Below are 13,077 nucleotides of genomic sequence, written 5' to 3' on the forward strand. Positions count from 1 at the left end.
CACAACAATTCTTACCTTAGCAAATAAAAATCCCCTCCCCCCAAACATAATCCTTAACTCCTTAAACAAAACAAATAAATAAATGTTTAAATAACAAAAAAAAAATGAGCTCAAATAACATCAAAAATAGCCCTAAAAAACAACAAAATTTGGCTAAAATGTTTGTGTAGAACAATTTGTTGGTGTTTTTGCAAAGTGTTTGTATAAAAAAAATGTTTTTATGTTAAAATAGATTGAAAATTTTAAACATACCGATGCAAAATGCTCAAAGAGCATTAGAATACGGGGTTGTAAAATCCCCTAAAATGCCATTTTCCCTCTAAACACCAAAATCCTAGCTTTATCCAGGTGTGTATTGTTAAATTCTTTTAGAAACTTGTTGCAGTAACTTCTTAAATTTAGAAATTACTGTAGTTAAGTTTGTAAACTCAAAAACTTTTTTTTTTTATTCACTATCTTTCTTATGAATATCTCTTTTCTCTTGGCTCTCTCCCTCTCACCTTCTGACTCTCTCTTCTTTCTTTTGCCTCTCTTGTCTTCTTCAACTCTCACCTTCTGTCTCATTCCTTTCTTTTGTCTGAACAGTTGGATTAGTGGATTGTGCTTAGGTTGACAGTGGATTGCATTTGGATTAGTGGCAGTGGGTTGGGTTGTGTTTGGATTGGTGATTGTAGAAGTGGGTTATGTTTAGATCAATGGTTGTGGCTTGGGTTTTGTGGGTCGTGAGTGTTATGTGTTACGGTGGTGGGTTGTTTTGGTGGTGGTGATGGTTTTTGTGGCTATTGATGGTTAGTTGTGGAGTGGATGGTTAGGTTTTTTGGCTGGTTGTGTGGGTTTGAGAGGAAGAGAGAGAAAGAGAACAAAAAATGAATAAATAAATGAATAGTGTTAGGTGTGATGTGAAAAATAAGAAGCTAGATGTTGGGTGAATTGTAAAGTGATGTGTTAAAGTAGATAAAGTAGTTTTTAAGTATGTAAAATGAGTTTTTTTTTTTTTTTTAGACTTTTGGATTTTAATGCTCTAACTGTGTAGATGTACACAATAATTGTGAATATTTACATAATTTTAACTTAACTGATGTGGGTAGTTTTTGGGCTTAAATTCATACCACTTCGTGCAAAAATTCATGTTTATTTTAGCATAATAACTCACTTTTTATATTTGCTATTTATATTTTACATACGCACTTTTTAAAATACCTTATATCATATGTGGGTACCTTGGATGTACTGATTTATAGCCTTTAGCTTTTACACAGCATCCTTGACTGTCCCACATCGAAAGAATCTTCCCCCACTTTTTGCCTTATAAGCTCTGAAGCGAAGGAGTAGTGTACCATTAATTACTTGCCATTAGTTACTTAAGTAACTAATGGTACACTGCTCCTTCGCTTCAGAGCTTATAAGGCAGAAAGTGGGGGAGGATTCTTTCGATGTGGGACAGCCAAGGATGCTATGTAAAAGCCAAAGGCTATCAGGGAAAATAGCAAGAAAGTGGCACTGGTGCTTTTTAAACTTGGGTCCAAGTGATTTGGTCATAAAATCACTTCAGCGTATTTGGTAGCCAAACTCAATTCCAAAAATGATATCTGGGCAGATGGAACCTGTGTGCATATAATATTACTGATCTGCCCTGCTAATGTCAGGATAGGATCATGACCATCCCCAGTTCCTCCTCTACAAACCTTGCTAACATCTTCTTAGGCATACTTTTCTTTTAGAAATGGATATGTCTTTCAAAGATTCTAGAAAATCAACAAAAGATGGCTAAGGCAGTTACTCATACCTTTTCATCCTCAAACTCCCTTATTGAAGATTTGAAGAAAAAAAATTAAAGCAGTTGAAAAAGAAGTATCATCTGCATGGATCTGTGCTTGCTCCAGTGGCTGGTTACACAACACTCATTGATAATCACACTTTAAAAAAAAAAAAAAATCCCACTAAACATGTCTGGAAAATCAAAAATCCACCGAGCATACTAATTAGGACAATAATCAAGGTATAGTAATCAAAGGAATGCTCTCACAATGGTAGAATCTCTTAATAAAGGAATTTAAAGCTCTTCATGCCATCTAGAAGGAGGAACTTATAGATATATTTTCCCTCATGAAAATAAATATTTTCATAAATTCTGATAATAAAGAAAATCATGACCAAAACCAGAAACCTCCATTGATTCCTTTTTTTTTTTTTTTTTTTCTTTTTTTTAGATGTAGATGTGGACGACTAAATTTCTCGGTTCGAAATAAGTCAAACAAGTAAAATAGTGTCACAAATGTAAATTTGTATTGATGAATGTGTGGTACAATTCTCTGTTGATTACAAAAGAGTTATCCTCTGATTCGATCTCCTTGAAAGACTTGTTGATTTGAATTGTAATAATGTAATTTTGATTTGAACACAAAATATCCTTCAATTTGGTTGAGGGATGGATCGAAGATTGTTGAAACAGAATTACAATGAATCTTTGGCTATGAGCTTGTTAGAAATCCCTTGTTCTTCATGTTCTTCATGTTCTTGATGTGTTCTTCGTCTTTGAAGGTTTGTGGTGGAAGTTCTTCGGGGCTTTAGAGGCTTGAATCCGTAGAGCTTCGCTGATTTGTGGTTTGTGATGTTTCTGGAGGCTTTTGAGCTTGATTCCAGTGAACTTTGAAATCTAGGAATATGATTTGGATGATTCCTCTTCGAATGTTTTTTGTATTCGAAGGTTTGTGGTGGAAGTTCTTCGGGGCTTTAGAGGCTTGAATCAGTAGAGCTTCGCTGATTTGTGATTTGTTGATGTTTCTGGAGGCTTTTGAGCTTGATTCCAGCAAACTTTTGGATCTAGGCGGATGATTTGGATGATTTTCCTTCGAATGTTCTTCGTATTCGAAGTTGAAGTTCTTGAAGTTCTTGGAGGCTTTAGAGCTTGGTTCCGGCAGAGCTTCTGGACTTCTGAGTGCTTCCAATGGCCTAGTCCTCCCTAAATGGCTTAGGAAGGCTTCTATTTATAGGAGTTTTGGGGTAGGTAAGCGACACGTGGCGGAGTCTGATTGGTGACACGTGGCAGAGCTTGATTGGTCCGCTTATGTCATCGCCTGCACATGCTGGAATGATTGTGTCATCGCTTACACGTGCGAAGCTGATTATGTCATCGCTTACATGTGCGATGATGTATGATTGGTTCTTGCATGACACTTGGCAAATTTCTGTTGGTTTCTGAATAGCAATAGTAAAACCTAGCAGCAGCATGTGGCGCTTTGTAATTGGCCGTATTTTGTGGACTTGATAGTGTGACGTGTCAGCTTGTGATAGGTCGGGAATTTTCCCTGTCTACAGTAGAATCACTTTTTTCACTAGATGACGATTATTCCCCTCAAGCGTTGGCAGTTATGGCCTATTAACTAGAGTTTTATAGATATATTTTCCCTCATGGAAATAAATATTTTCATAAATTCTGGTTTGAGATCTTGAAAAGATTTGAAGAAAAAAATTAAAGCAGTTGAACACTTCATATCTTTCTTTGAGTTTTTGCTGGGAAGATTTTTTCTTTCTTATTCATTAAGTAAATCCACATGTAGAGGTAATGTAAGCAGTTGAACAAGAATTGGCAACCATTACTTCCACAGTTAAAGATTTTGAATGCACCACTTTTATAACCACAAATCACAATGGCAGAATCTCTTAATAAAGGAATTTTGGAGAGTACCATCTAAATTAGTAACCCAATGCATTTCTGGAAATTCACTAAAAGAGATAGCGAAAGTGTTGTTTATGCAAAAGTCCTTTTGAAGACCATTTAAGGCTAGGTATCTGATGAAGGAGGTTAAATCTCATATGTCTGACGTAAAAAAGTTGTTAATTGCACCAAAATGAAGATGGGTGTACCCAAAGAAAGATATGAAGCAAGAGATCCAGAAATTGACCTCCTTGGAGAACCCTCTGGAAAGTTTGACTATTATGTTTTCTACCCTTCAAAAAGAGCTGCTGCCCAGTATTCATCACTTGCATCTGTTTGCATGCTCTCACAATGGCAAAATCCCACTAGGTAACTATGGAAAACAAAGTTCTTTGAGAATGTTGAGAACAAACTCCTTAGTGTTCTACTTGATTATCAAATCCAGTGTTCTGATGTGACTAATACAAAGGATCCACGAATTGTGGCAACTGTAAATAAGTCAACCTAGTTTGGTATTCTAGAACAAGAGGTGGTGGAGGAAATATTGGCGGTGGTGGAGGCGGAGGCTGTTTAGGAATCATTTTGACAAAATGTCAAGGAGACAAACCCTAAACTTCTTTCAAACAATCCATAAAAAAGTTGCTAGGTCCTTCTCGTCCCTCTAGTATAAATGAATATGTCCAAGCATCTAAGTTTGATTTGGATTTTCAAGGACGAATTCAGAGTGGCTGGTTGCACAACACTCATTGATAATCTGGAATCTCAAAGAATCAAGGGGGCAACTGTGAATAAATGAGGAACTTGGGTCTAAGTGAGAAGGTGTTGTTTATGTAAAAGTCCTTTTGAAAACCATCTAAGACTAGGTATCTGATGAAGGAGGTCAAATCCTATAAAAAGGTCTCTACCTATAAGAGGGGATCCAAGGACTTGATGTTTAAGGGTAAGGGTTGGAAAAATTCTGATGAGGATAGGCTTACTTTTCAGTGTGATCAGAAATGTTTCTCCATTTGCTGCTCTGAACACCTGATGATGGGGTAGCCAAAATTCTCTAGGTAATATCTTAGGATGAAGAATTGTTGTTGCTGCTCCTGTGTCAAACAAGGCTATTACTGGAATAGGTTTAGCATAAGTATCAAGGAGGATATTTACCTGGGCTATGGGTGTGGGACTGGTTAGGGGGGCTATGATGGGCTGGTATGTATAAATGATTTGGATTTCTAAGTCTGAGTCTTCTCTACTGTCTAGATCTGAGTCTTCTTCCGAAGTAGAATAGGCAATAACTGGCAACGCTTGAGGGGAATAATCGTCATCTAGTGAAAAGAGTGATTCTAAATCTAAAAAAGAAGTATCATCTGCATGGATCTGTGCTTGCTTCAGGAGTTTTGCCGCCTTTTCTTTTTTTTGGACACAAGTTTTTGCGAAGTGGCCCGGTCTTTTGCATACAAAACAGACTTTCAAAGTTTTTCCCTTGAACTGCTTTCTTCTAAGGAATTTCCATTTTTTTTGTCTAAAAGATTTCTTCTTTTGACTTGCATGATGTTTGCTCTTCCAAGAATATTTCTTGAAATGAGCTCTTCTGGTACAATTTGTAACACCTCGACCCAATTTTATAGTTAACTTGTGTTTAAGCGATTAATTAATATTTTAAGCGACTTTCTTTTTATAATTAATAGAAGAGTATTTAATAAAAATATTATTTTATAATGCCATTGAATAAGAATTATAAGGAGTATAAATAATTGAATGGCTAATTGTATTATATATATATATATATTAAGTATGTACAAACTATATTAAGTGGTTAAGTTATGAGATATATGTATATATATATATATATATAGTTGTTGGTGTTTTAACTATGTATTATGCATGTGATGTTGTAGTGGAATTTTCACCCCATGCAACCAATGAAAATTGAACACATATAATGCTAAAGTTTCATGCATGATGACAAACTCCAAAGACCAAGACTTGGCCATGCAATGAGCAAGTTCCACCTAGCTCCTTCTTTGACTTTCAGTATGGGTTTGGATAGCACATTAAGTTGCGGCACGTTTTCAGTTTCACGTTTTCTCCCTTTTTTTTTTTTTTTTTTGGCCGGCTTTTTTGACTTTGAGAGACAAAATTCACTGTACATGTACTGTGTGTACACTGTTTACACACTGTTTATGCACTATTCACGCAATATTTAATATTAAAAGTGGGTCTCACAACACTATTCACACATTTAAAAATTATTTTGCTACAGTGTTTTCAGCAACAATCAGTTTTTAGCAACTTTCAGCAACAATAACTGCTATCCAAACGGACCCTCAATGCAACTAGAATTTCCAAGAAGCTCTCTTCCTCTCATTTCCCACGGGTCCATGCAAATCAGAAATTTGCACCTCACTTTACTCTCTTTTCTCTTAAGGAAAGAGCTAGAAGCTCTCTTGAGTCCAAGGGTTTATATACTTATGATTATTTTAATTACTCTAAGTGCATAAAGTCTTGCTATTGTGATATTATAGACACATATATGCTCTTTTAATGTGATGGATATAACTTTATAAAGGTAAGGATATGTATATATATATACATATATATATATATATATATATATGCAAAGTGATATTATTTGTAGAAAAGTGTGAGTCTGAATGCAAGAAATTATTTTTGTAGAAAAGTGAGTGTGAATGCAAGAAAGTTGAAAAGTGGGGCAAAAGGGGGTGTGATTTTTCTTCCCTAGCATCCCACGTATCCCACCCCAATTGTCCACTCTCCTTATCTGATTTTGCTGCCCCAAAAGTCTTCTCCTTATCTTATTTTCCTGGCTGCATCAGACTGGAAGTCCAGCCTCTTTCTCTACTTCTTTTTCCTCTTTCTTTGTTCTTCTTTCTCTCTTCTTCCTTTGCTCTTACACGGCAGCCTTCCCTCTCTCACCAAAACAATATATCCCTCTCTAAAGAAGGAAATTAAAGAGTTAACACTAAAATTCAGCTTCAAATTGTTGGGGGTAAGTAATCAAAACTTCATTTGTTTATTTCTACTTCTTTAACCTCCATCCTGATTTTATAGGCTGAATTATGATTCTGTTTTAGTGATTTAAAAGTTTGATGATTTTGTGATCAATTGAATGTTTAATAACATATTTTAGTATGTTTATTATAGGTATAAAAATACCCAAATGAAATTAAGGCCTATTGTTATTTGCTGATGATTTTGTAAGAATATGTACTGAAGCTGTCTCTGTGACAGATTTGATGTTTACAACAAGAAAAATATGTATTAAATCATATTCTATGAATTTGGATGCTAGGGTTATTTTCTATAAAAGCTAAGACATATATGGTTGTTATGGAAGTGGTCTCACAGAATTTGGATGAACATAAAAATAATGGTTTAATTATTAAGTTGCAAGAAATTCTGTCCGGACAGATTTGAGTATGCTGTCTTGTGTGATTTTTAGTAAATCATGGGTTTATTCTTTGACTCCGAAATTTTTATGGTTTATACTGGACATACAGGGGAGTAGTTATGTAAACTTTCATGACAATTGGATTTGTGTAGTAAGCCCGTTTGTATTTTACAAATGGAGCATATTCTGCTGAAATGAGCAGTGAATAACATATGCTATGCCTAACTTTGAGGATTTAATTCTATAGTTAGGGTGAATGTTTTGAGCTATAATTTAATATGCTTATCTCTTGGTATGTCTCGATCATAGATTAATTTTGTGTAACTTTTTTCTAAGTTTAGTACTCAAATGAAGGGTTTCAAACCATGTGACGGCTGTATTTATGAAGATGTTTTGTCCGACGTGTTGTATGTTACCATATGAATGTATATAGTTACATGATCATGCTTAAAGGATTCTATGTTATGCATGCATTATTGCCCTAATCTCAAATCATCTTTTGAAATGAAGTTGGCTTTTTTAAAGATATGAGATTAATGTGAGAATGTTGGTTCTCTATGATTTAGTACATCATGTTGTATGATGAATATATTTTGTGTTTGTGGGAACCTCTTTGGGGTGTGATTAGGATTGCATTGATTATGAGAGATATGCTTTGAGATGAATGAGTAAGATATGATAAGGAGTAATGGATAGTAATAAGCTTTGATTTTGGTTTAGGTGTTACCAGCCGTCAGGTCTATGCTCCTTCTACTGTAGGCTCTCGGTTCCTTTGCTTTCAGGTAAGGGATAAGTTATATGGGCATTTGGTAAGTCATGAGATTATTTTAAAGTATATTATGCATTAAAAGGTTTTTGATTAGAGCCATGACAGGTAAGCATTATCAGACAAAGATGTGTTCATGAAATTTTGAAAACCTTATGTATATGATTTAAGCATATTAATGCTATTACTAATTCCATGAACATGATGATTAAAGAAAACAATAGAAATGCTATTATTGTAAAATGTAATGCAAACTATGAATTTCAGTATGATGAATAAGTATGAAATGTTTTCGGGTTATGTCCTCTAGTGATCTGAACTCGGCCAGTAGGGGTTAATTACTGGCTTTCTATGGAAAAATGTTATCTGTTTGGCCATTTAAAGTAGAGGAAATGGGACTGCCCGGCCATTTAAAGTAGAGAAAATGGGGTTGCCTGTAACTCTAATCTAAATAAGGCCTTCTTTCCAATGTGTACCGACGGCGGAGAGGAACAAAACCTGGAGGGGATGTGCCATCAGGCCTCCCAAAGGGGACAATATCATACACACGAGGGCATCCAAATGTGATGAGGCCTTCTCTGTACAGACTTATCAGATATGGACTGACCAATATGTTATGAACAGCTATGTTATGTTATTAATCATGAGGGAATTATTTTGTTTAAATGCATTGTGAAAAGTAAGAGCTCTCATGAAAAGAAGAAGTTTTGAATAAAAAAAAAAGCTGTTCATTAAAGATAGAAGTTCTGAAGATCTGTTATGCTATAAAGATAAAGTTTATTATGAAAGTACCAGTTATGTTAAGAAGTTATCTGATATCTGTTTTTCTTTATGAAACGTTAAGTTTTATGATTATGAAAGTTATAATATTTTATAAGAAGAAGTTTATGAAGGAAAGTTTTATTATTATTTAAGATGCTTCCAGTTTAAGATAAAGTTACCAATTATCCAAATTAAGTTAAATGATTATTTTGTAATGAAAATATATACGGTGACTTTGTAAGAAATGAAAGAAATTCAATTCGAAGGATTTCGATATAATTGTTCTGATAAGGAAAGGGAGAACAACTATTTTCCAACGAAAAGTGTATAAGCTATTATTATAAATAGTATAAAATACTATGCATGAAATGATGTTCTCCTATCCGAACATTGATAAAATGAAATAAATTGATTTACATGCATCCTTATTAAATTTTCATATATCTTACCTTTACTGAGCTGTGTAGCTCACCCCTTCCACTCTTTCAGTTAGCAGGTTTTATTTTGGAGCAAAAGGAGCCTTAGTCAAGTTTTAAAAGGAGCTGGTTTTCGTTTTATATGTATAGATCCTAAATTAGTAATATGATGTTTAGATTTGTAGCATTGTGTATTTTAGGATCTAATGAAAGTGTATACCTTAAAGCATTAAGAGATGTATTATGGGAAATTTAGAATTTGAGTAATTGGTGGATTATGTTATTCTTTGAGTACAGTGTAGATGCTCTGAATGTCAAGTGAAAAGTTATATCATTTAATTAAAGAAACAAGAATGAAAATAAAGAGGAAAGCTTTTGTAAAAGCTTTTCTGAAAGTTTTGTAAAAGTTAAGTTTGTTCTTGTTAATATCAGGTTTAAGCTTGATATTAGCATGCCGGTCATGGTCACAAATTCGGGTATCGGGTTTGGGGCGTGACACAATTCTTCTCATAGCACTTAATCTGCAGATCATGTCTTTTACAGTTATCCTTGAGTTTGCTATGAACCTTGTCAATTTGTGAAAGAAATTTCCGCTGGTTATAAAGTTTTTCCAAAGCAATAAGCACATGCTGGTAAATTTCTCCCAAGGAAGCTTGCTGTAGTGTTATTTTTTGAAGATTCATCATGCAGAGAGTTTCATCTCCCAATGGTTTTGGAAGGGAATTGAGACAAGTATGCTTGGAATTAACATCATCCATGCCATTAAAAGAGTAGCATCTCCTTGATATTCTGTCAAAATGTTTCTCCAAATCTTTTCTTTCAAATGAATAGCATTTCATCAGCAGAAATTCTTCTCATGCCACTTTAGTATAATGGGTTGCGGAGCCAAGGAATTCATTATGGACAATCGTGAAAAAGTCTTCCAGAGTATTGCATTGAGCTGCTTGTCTTTGCCTGTATTCTCCTAGATTAATCCACCATTCTCTTAATCTTCCTGTTATCCTTGCAACAAATTTGGCAATAATCTGGGAAATCATGGCATTAGGGAACTGGAGTTCAGCTATGCACCAAGAGTACATGTTAAAAAGCTCTTCATGCCATCTGGAAGGAGGAACATGATCGAGTGTGAACAGCTGTTTGGCATCAGTAGTTGATGAATAAGTCAACCTGGTTTAGTATTCTGGAACAAGAGGTGGTGGAGGAAATATTGGTGGTGGTGGAGGTAGAGGCCGTTTAGGACAAAGAACGTCATCTTCTTCTTCCACCTTTGGTTCAGTATTTGTCATGAACACTTCTTCTAGACCAAGATTAGACAAATCTAATTCAAAATCCTCAATTATAGGGAAAGCAAAAAGTTCTCGGGAATTATCAAGGGTGAGGGTTTTGAGAAATGAGGCAATTGGGTTGGGGGTGTCAGGGTCTACAGCCAACATGTTCATATCTGGAGGTCTTGAAAAAGCATGTACAGTTGGGTTAGGGGGTTGGTATAATGGTTCTTTGTCTTTTTTGATAAGAGGAGGTTCATTTTGTGGTTTAGTATGGGGTGCCAGTTGGGGTGGAATTGGATACATTATGGCAGGAAAAATTCCACTTTGTTTAAAAAGATTATGGTCGGGATATGTTATGGCTAATGGTTGAAAATTTTGATAGGGAGAAATTGGAGAGAATGGAGAGGTCGAAGGTATAGACAAGTCTTTGTATAAGGATTAACGGGGTTGGTGAGGCATATGAACATGTATGGGAGGAGTCTGAGTGGCTTTTTTATGTGATCCTTCCATGGATTGAATTTGTAGCAACAATTGTTTTCTTTCCTTTTCTTTTTGTCCAATAAGAGGAAAAGAGACTAACAAATTTTTAACTGTGGAAGTAATGGTTGCCAATTCTTGTTCAACTGCTTTAATTTTTTTCTTCAAATCTTCAATAAGGGAATTTGAGGATGAAAAGGTATGAGTAATTGTGTTAGGTTCTAAAGTTTTAGGAATTTATGTATTTAGAACTCTAATTTGTATTGTTGGCAAACCATGATCAAAACAGGTTGTTTAGTCTTGTTTAGGCTTGCTCAAAGTATGTTTATTTGTAAAACTGGAATCGAGTGAGTGCAGATTTATTGGACTAAATCTGTAAGGCTCGATCGATCGAAAATTAGACTCGATCGATCGAACCACGTACAGATTTATTTTTCTGCAGAGTTCCAGTTCAGCCCAAACTCTATTTAAACGTCTTGAGGTTCAAGTAAAACAGTCCTATATATAAGGAAAACCCTAGAACGTTTTTAGGACTTGGTAGAGAGAGAGATTAGAGTGCCTCTTGTGCCTCCTTTTATTTTTAGGGTTTTGTACCCAAACCTCTCTAAGTCTTTGTTGCTCATATTTGCTGTTTATGTGAATCTCTTGTGAGATCTTAGAGGAGCTTTCCTTCACATAAACTTAGGGTTTTCAAGGTAGAGATATTTTCTACATCTTGATGATCAACAAGGTTGCTGCCATTGAAGATTAAAAAGAAAAGCAAGCGGGGAGCTTGTAGCTGATTGAAGAATTCAAGAAAGAAGTAGTCCGTGGATTCGGAGCCTGCGCGTGGTCGTGTCAGGAAGTTTACTGGTGGGTAGCATTAGGAAGTCGAGCGGGGAGCTTGTAGTCCTTTTGTACGAACTTCAATTCTTTCATAGTGAATTCAGGTTAGCCTTGAGGATCGGTGGGTCAAATCCTCCCCAGGTTTTTACCGTGTGGTTTCCTGGGTGATCATATCTTGTGTTATTTATTTTCCGCTGCTTTATATTCTTGATATGATTGTTTGGATTGTTTTAACCTAGAATTGCTTAATTTGACTAAGTAACAACTTGGCTAATTAATCTAGGCTACGCAATCTGTGTGTGTTTAAGGGGTCTAAAACCGTACAAATTGCCTCAGCCATCTTTTGTTGATTTTCCAGAATCTTTGAAAGTACTTGGTTTTGAGCCATAGCATTTTCTACTTGCCAATTTAAAGCTGCTTCTGTCGAGGAAACCTGCTTCTTGGTCCCATCTGGATTAACTCCAACAGGATTTTTGATTTTCCAAACATGTTTAATGTTGGTCTGGGGATGGTCAAAGCTTTCTAATGGAGGGAAATTCGGTGAATAAGAAGACGAAGCATGGTCAAACAACATGGTAAGGGTTTTTGTATATGGGTTTGGTCAATAGGAAGGGGTTGGTATTTTGATAATCGAGGAAGGACTTTCTGGTAGTAAGGAATCAATGGAGGTTTCTGGTTTTGGTCATGATTTTTTCTGCATGGAGAGGGAGAGGGAAGAGTTTTCTTTCTAATTCTAGGGTAGAGAACATAATAGTCAAAATTTCCAGAGGATTCTCCAAGGAGGTCAACTTTTGGATCTCCTTCTTCATATCTTTCTTTGAGTTTTTGCTAGGAAGATTTTTTCTTTCTTCATGAATAATCTTCTTCAAAAGCTTCGTCTTCTTGGCAATCCACACAATTACAAACATTCCACCATATGTGACCAGAGGGTGATTTTCCTTCATAACAAGGCTTTCCATCTTCACGAAATGCCGCAATTTTAAGACCATCTTCGCCAACATATGAAACTAGTTGGAGCATTGCAATTTGAGTTTGGAAAACTATTATATCTTTCTTTTCTAGAGGGGCCGTTAAGAATCTTGTCTCCACTTCACCATTTGCTTTTCTGACAAAGAAAGGTTCATTTGACTAGATTGGCTTAGTTGCCTGATGAAGCATCTCATATTTTGTAATCCATGACTTTGGGAAGATAGAAGTCATCTGTTCCCTATTAAGTTGTCTTGGAACAAATGTGCACATTGGTGTCATCCCTGGATCAACTTGAATTAATAGAGCATCATTGGACTAAGCTAGGTCTGGGACTGCTATATCGAAAGCATGGTTTTAGAGTCTGTAAGCAAGTGATAATGGAGTGTAGCTGCAAATGTGTCTTGCACCTGAGAAGCCCCTGTGATCTGAACCTGTACTTTAAGAGCATCGCAAATATGAGGATCTCTAAGGGACATGTTGAAGTTGGGAAAAAGAGTTACAAAAACTGTTCCTGCATTTAGAGTAGTTTGAACAGTTTC

The 13,077-nt window shown here is 35.6% G+C and overlaps 1 long non-coding RNA gene across 1 annotated transcript; it reads left to right on the forward strand.

The window, feature by feature from the left end:
- Positions 1–6,332: 6,332 nt before the first annotated feature.
- LOC112012464 (uncharacterized) lies at positions 6,333–9,290 on the forward strand. The gene is made up of 3 exons (XR_002882977.2): positions 6,333–6,653; positions 7,776–7,837; positions 9,073–9,290. It is a non-coding gene; the product is annotated as an uncharacterized LOC112012464 (long non-coding RNA).
- The last annotated feature ends 3,787 nt before the right edge of the window (positions 9,291–13,077 follow it).

Source organism: Quercus suber, unplaced genomic scaffold, assembly GCF_002906115.3.
Source record: "Quercus suber isolate HL8 unplaced genomic scaffold, Cork oak 2.0 scaffold_2, whole genome shotgun sequence".
Taxonomy (NCBI): domain Eukaryota; kingdom Viridiplantae; phylum Streptophyta; class Magnoliopsida; order Fagales; family Fagaceae; genus Quercus; species Quercus suber.